Below are 7,067 nucleotides of genomic sequence, written 5' to 3' on the forward strand. Positions count from 1 at the left end.
CCAAACTGCAGGTGACAGGGCTGTGGAGTTAACAGGGTCTGTTCCTGGCTCTGTCACAGACCTGTTTAGTGACCGTGGGGAAGTCACAGCCCCTCTCTCTGTAACGCTGTCCCCAGTGACTCGAGAGCACGAGCACCAGCCTCGGGCAGACTGGTAAGAAGCAGGGAACAAACCCCAAATTGGGTGTGAGGTCTGTATGGAGATTTCACCAACCAAGTATCCAGTGTAAACGCTTCAGGCACTGTACCAGCATTAACATGGAGTCACAGACAGTCCTCTTGGGTGATCCCATATATTTTACCACGCAGGTGAGCTCACCTTTGTGACAGATGGTCCTTTCCACCAGGCGTTCTCAAACCACATACACTAAGGAACTGCCTGACCCCTGGTGTGCTGGCCACCGCTTCCCGCAGCTCCCATTGGCCAGGAATGGTGAACCGCGGCCATTGGGAGCTGCAGGTGGCCATGCCTGCGGATGGTCAATGTAAACAAAGTGTCTCGTGGGCCGCTAGCGGATTACTCTGATGGGCCGCAAGCCAAAGGTTGCCGACCCCTGCTCTAGCTGATGTTACATTGATGTGTGTGACCAGGACGCAGAGAAGGAGCTTGTTCAGAAAGCCAAAGGGTGATATTATTCACTGGAATGCCCCCCACTGCCCCGAGGTAGCGAGATCCCCAGAAAACCCTCACCTGGGACAGATGTTGCTGGGAGATGGAGCTGCTTTCCCCAAAGCAATAAGTGGCCTAAGCTCAAGAGCTTTGCCTGCACTGGCTTGTTTTCCTTAATACCTCCCTTCTTATTTAATCATTCACTGGGATTACGGTAACACCTAAATGCCCAAACCAAGATGGGGGCGCCATTGTACTGGGCCCTGGACACACCAATAGTGAGAGACCATCTCTGCCCTGGAGAGCTTCGTACAATCTAAACAGACCAGACAGCAGCTCGGGGGTTTTAGCTCAGAGCCGGGCCAGACGAGGACTGTAGGGAAAATCCCTTCCCTTTGGCTGTATGTTAGGCAGCAGTGAGGCCTGTTCCCTCCTCCCTGCAGCTCCATGGCACTGTCACTGCATCACACTCACCCGCCCTCTGGTTTGTTATTTCTCCTGTTCCCCAGACCCAGCTATGATGATGGGGAAGGTTCCCTCCTTCTCCCCCGGCTCCACAGTGAGCTCCGCTCTGCCCGGCTACGTCGCTCTCTGCCTCGCTCTACAGGTGCAGAGGCTGGTGTCAGGTAGGAGCTCCGGCCTCCTCGCTGGGTTTGCTGCTGGTCTATTGCTTGCTATTAACATCCATCTCACATCACTGCCTTGTCTTGCAAACTACGTCTGCTCACCCCGCCTGGTGTCTCCTGCTCTACACAAATGGAGACACTGCAGGGCACAGCTGGATCCCTAATAACCATGGTTGCTACCCAGTGATGAGCTCCCAAAATCCTAAGAACCAGTTCCCTACCGGGTCCTTGGTGGTTCGGCGGCAGAGGGGTCTTCACTCGCTCTGGGTTTTCGGCAGCAGGTACTTCACCCACAGCGAGTGAAGGACCCGCCGCCGAAGTGCTGCCGAAGACCTGGTAGGGAACCACGTGGTGAGTGCAAGCCCCACGTGCCTGTTTCCCCCTGCCACCCACCCATCTGACCCCAACCCACGTCTTGCCCCCTCAGAATCCGCAACCCATCAACCACCCCTCCTTGTCCCCTGACCACCTCCTCCCAAGACCCCCCCCACCCTAACTGCCCCCCAGGACCTCACCCCCTACCCAACTCGCCCCACTCCCTGTCCCCTGACTGCCTCAACCTCAGCCACCACCACCCTGACAGACCCCCGGGGCTCCCACACCTACCCAACTCCCCTGTTCCACATCCCCTGACCCACCCATAACCTCCGCCCCCTCCAATCGCTCCCTACCCCTTATCCAAGCCCTCCTCCCAGCCCCGGCCGGCCCTCTTACCATGCTGCTGTGTATGGATGCTGCACAGCCGCTGGAGCTTGCAGCCCCACCCCCTTACCCAGAGGCGAAAGTAAGCCAGTATGCACCAGTACGGCGTACCGGCGAGAGCCGGTGCACCGCACCAGGGTGGCTTGGCTTCCCCAGGGGGCAATTTAAAGGGCCTGGGGCTCCCACTACTTCTACCGCCCCAGCCCTTTAAATAGCTGCTGGAGTTCTGCCGCTTCCCCAGGGCTCCCGCAGCTATTTAAAGGGCCGGGGTGGTCGAAGCAGGGGAGCCCCGGGCCCTGGGGTAGCAGGGGGCTCCAGGGGTTATTTAAAGGGCCAGGGCTCCAGCTGCCTCTGCCGCCTCGGTCCTTTAAATAGTTGCTGGAGCCCCCCCGCCGCTTCCCTAGGGCTCCTGTGGCTCTGTGCGGGGGAGGGGCCAGGCGAGCCTCAGCCTCCCTAGCTGGGAGCTCAAGCAGCCCAGACAGGCCGGATGTGGCCCGCAGACCAGAGTTTGGCCGCCCACCCGCCCCTTTAAGAACTGGTTCTACGCCGGCTTCTAAATTTAGCAACCGGTTCTTGCGAACCGGCTCCAGCTCACCACTGTTGCTGCCTCTACTCAGTCTTCTCAGGCCTAGATACTCATCCAGCCTATTGCTCTGGCTGGTTTCTGGCAGCTTCGAATACACAGAACACAGGGAGCACCACTACAGGTCGATGTTGAGTCTGTACACAGAGACCCCCCTGTTAAAGTGACCACCTGTGTGGTGGTGATGATCTGTTTTCATATCTTTACACTTTGCAAGCGCTTACACCATCTCTACAGCAGCTGGGACGGTCCCTGCGCTGCAGCAGCATGAAAAGGCCTTGGCGTATCAGAGAATCAGGCCCCCCATACCATTATCCCCCACGGTGTCCATGAGAAGTGTTGAGCCATAGTCAGAGATCATACAAGTAATGCATAAAATTCACATGAGCTCTGCCATCGTACACGTGTGTAGGGCACTGCGTGGGACCATGTCATGCATTCTAATACACGATGCTCTCTCTTACTGTGGGTCTTACTGCTGAATTCACACACCACTCAGCTCCTCTTTGATTTAATTGACTTTTTATCCCTGACACATTTCACAGCACAGTTCACAGTGACTGGACCTGATCGTCCAATCACAGCATCTGTCAGTGGGGAGGCCGTCCTGCCCTGCCACCTTTCCCCCAGGATGAGCGCTCAGAGCATGGAGGTGAGATGGGTCCGATCCCAGGACTCTGCAGTTGTGCACCTGTACCAAAATGGGCAGGATCAGTATGAAAATCAGATGTTGGACTATCAAGGAAGGACAGAGCTGCTGAAAGATGACATCACCAATGGAAGTGTTTCCCTGAAAATACGTGATATCCGACCTTCTGACAAAGGTCTGACGCTTGTTTATTTCAATCACTTACCTTTTTTCAAGGCGCCTCAGTGCTCCTGCAGGTGGAAGGTTAGTAACTTGTTTCACTGCTGTTTTTACTTCAGAAAGGATAATAAATAGAGAGCTCTTGGGAAACAATGCTTGTGGTTTCTCTGCCGGCCAATTCTTTGAATTCTCTTTTGACTTCCCATAATTTCCCAGTAGAGTCAGTGTCTGCTCTCAGGACACATTGAAGGGCTTGCTGGAATGCTCTGTACGCTGAGGCTGCTTCTAAACTTTGCTTTGCAAGTGAAGGTTATGGAAGAGTTCAGCCTTCATGCATGTCAATTAGGTGGTTCACAACTACTCCACATGATTCCTCTTATATGCACCTGCTGCACCAAGCCTGTTTATAGCATTGTTAAAAGGAAAACTGATTCCCTTACTCCTGCTCACACTATCAGTCTCCTGGGTTATGTAGCAGCTTATCCCTGGTCCTTAGAGAAAATGAAGGATCTGCACATATGACAGAACAGCAGTCAATGAGAGGCAGTGGGGCCAAATGGACTGAATGCCACTTCTGATCAATTCCAACATTTTAGGGAATTTTCTCAGCATCAAAGGCCAGAATCCTGTTGATCTTGGGGACAATCAGAAAACAAAAATGGGGGGAAATGGGGGCCATATGGAGCTGCTATCTGTTGATGGCACCATTAACACCTTGAAGCATAACAGCCCTACTCACTCTGCCAACAGAGTTTATCATGTTGACACCTCCAGTGTTAGAAGAGAAACAATTGTTCTCCCTCCATGGGGTGGATACTCAGCCAGCAGGGACAGCCAGAGGGGGTGGAGAGGTCATTCCTTCCTTCCTCCTTCCCAGTGTCCTGCCTCCTCAATACCTGCTCCAGTCAGGGGAGAGAGGGCACCAGCCATCCACCCTACCCTTCCAATCTATGGGGGAGAAGAGACACCCATAAACCATGGCATGATGGGAAGGATGGGGACCCCAGTGTGGAGGACATGGAAATAGGACAGTAAACAGAGCCACTGGCATGGGGGAAAGGGACAGCATTGGGGGAAGTGGGAATGGGGGTGTGCACACAGAACCCCTGGTATGGGGGAGATTGGGGGGAGTTGCAGGGAGTCCCTGAAGTAGAGGGGGATGGGACAGTGACTTGTGGGGGGTATGGAGGTACGCAAGGAGCCCCTCATGCGTGCGATGCACTCAGCCTACACAAGATACAAAGTGTGTGACACACTAGTTATGCTGGAAGTTTGATCTCTGGACACTTGCAAAGGGGCTTGAAGTTGTGGTTGGGCTAATCAGTTGGCAGAGGCTTAATTTGTCCCCTATTTGGTTTTCCAATTTTCCCCTAAGTCAAGTGCCCAGTGAGACCTAGAACAGTCCCTGCACTTTCGGAATCGACTAGGTACAGCGTTCAAAAGGTGTCACATTACAAACACAGACAGAATAACAGAGAGATGCCACTGAGGGCTTGGCTACACTTGCAAGTTGCAGCGCTGGTAGAGGCTTTCCAGCGCTGCAATTAGTAACCGTCCACACATGCAAGGCACATCCAGTGCTGCAACTCCCTGGCTGCAGCGCTGGCTGTACACCTGGCCAGGTTGGGGTGTAGCGATTGCAGCGCTGGTGATCCAGCGCTGCTCATCAAGTGTGGACACACACCAGTGCTTGTATTGGCCTCCAGGGAATAAGGAGATATCCCAGAAAGCTTTTAACTAAATTACTCTCTTTGTTTTGTTATGCAGCCTCTCTTTGTTTTGTTGTGAACTCCGATCGGAGCTCCGTTGAACTGCTTATCTAAAAAACAAACACTGATCACAGCAAACAGGAGCTATCTGTACCTGGCTGTGAACGATCAAATGAGAGGCAGGGAGTGAATGTTTGCTTGACAGAGAAACAGCGTTGGAGGCAGGCTGTTTGCAATTAAGACCAAGGGTTCGCGAACATTTTGTGATTTTTCAATCCAGGAAGCTAAAGTGTTGGCTCCAAAAATCCACTCTCTCTCTCTTCCCCGCTCCCTGTCACAGTACACCACCCTCCACCCCCCTCTTTTGAAAAGCACGTTGTTGCCACTTGAATGCTGGGATAGCTGCCCATAATGCAGCACTCCCAACAGCGCTGTAAATGCTGCAAATGTGGCCACACACCAGCGCTGGTAGCTGTGAGTGTGGCCACACACCAGCGCTGGCCCTGCACAGCTGGATGACCAGCGCTGCAAACTACCAGCGCTGCGAACAGTAAGTGTAGCTAAGCCCTTGAGTTGAGTGTAAGGCATTGTGGAAGTAGAACAAGAACTGACAGGGATTTGTAGGGGATCTTAATGCATGACAGTCTCTGTTAGCAAGAGTCAGGCTAACTGTGACCCTAATAACGTGAGATTTTTAGAAGCGAGGATTGTGCGAGGCGAGTGGGAAGGAACTGTGTGAGAAGTTGTTGTGACCTTGTGTAAATAAGATTAGAGTCAAAATAAGTGAGAAAAATATGTTATCAGGATGACCTATGTATAAACAAAATGCAGCTGGTGCTTCTTATTGTCTGTAACAAAAGGTATAAATGCTGGAACTGTTTACCTGTGGAGAGACCTGCCTAGGAGGGGGAAACCCTGGATCCTAGCGCACTCCCTCCCTCTATGCAATTGCTCGAGAAATAAAGTATCTGACTTTGCTGCACCCAACCAGAGAGTGAGAACTGAGTTTTTCTCCAACAGCATTCACAAACTCGGCCCATCAATTTGAATCCACACCTTTGTGATGTCAGTGCGAGTCTACGTGTGTGTCGTTTCAGATTAACAGTGTCCCATTTCACAACTGATTTAAATGAAATAAAAATGAGACACAAAATAAGAGCGTTACACACTGACTTGCACTGAAAGAACCAAAGATGTGAGTTGAAGTTGGTTTCGTTTTGCTGGTGCCAGCCTGTGAGTAGACTCGCCCTGAGACTCAAATACTCTCATTAACACAAGATGGATTGAGAATGCAGAGCATCGATCATATTAAAGCAAAAAGAAATGGTCTCTATAACCAACCTAGTCTGACACTACAGAGCTCTTCCAGGCCTAATCCAAAGCCCAGATTGTTAATGTGAGGCGTTACGCTCTGGATCAGGCCTTGAGAGTGGATAGAACAATACCACACATATGGGGTGCCCAACCTGAGCCTGAGAAGGAGCCAGAGTTTACCAATGTACATTGCCGAAGAATCACAGTAATACATCAGCAGCCCCCATCAGCTCCCACTCCCAGCGCCTCCCACCCATGGGAAGCCACACTAATCAGCACCCCCCACACACACCTCCCGATCAGCTGTTTCATGGCGTGCAGGAGGTTCTGGGAGGGAGGGGGAGGAGTGAGGGCATGGCAGGCTCAAGGGAGGGGTGGAGTGGAGGCAGGGCCTGTGGCAGAGCCAGGGCTGAGCAGTGAGCACCCCCGGCACATTGGAAAGTTGGCGCCTGGAACTCCAGCCCCGGTGTCGGTGCCTATACAGGGAGCCGCATATTAACTTCTGAAGAGCCACATGGGGCTCTGGAGCCACAGGTTGGCCACCCCTGTCCTACATCATCTCCTCCTTACCTCGGTCAGTGCTGTTCACATCTTCCAGGTGTCCCAGAAATTCCTAGTTTACGAGAATCCATGCCTCCCCCCCTTCCCAAAGGGGTGTTCTTGAAGATACTGTCATGAAACATTTGGCTCATAACACAATATTGTAGAATTAACAT

The sequence above is a fragment of the Mauremys mutica genome, unplaced genomic scaffold, assembly GCF_020497125.1.
Source record: "Mauremys mutica isolate MM-2020 ecotype Southern unplaced genomic scaffold, ASM2049712v1 Super-Scaffold_1427, whole genome shotgun sequence".
Taxonomy (NCBI): domain Eukaryota; kingdom Metazoa; phylum Chordata; order Testudines; family Geoemydidae; genus Mauremys; species Mauremys mutica.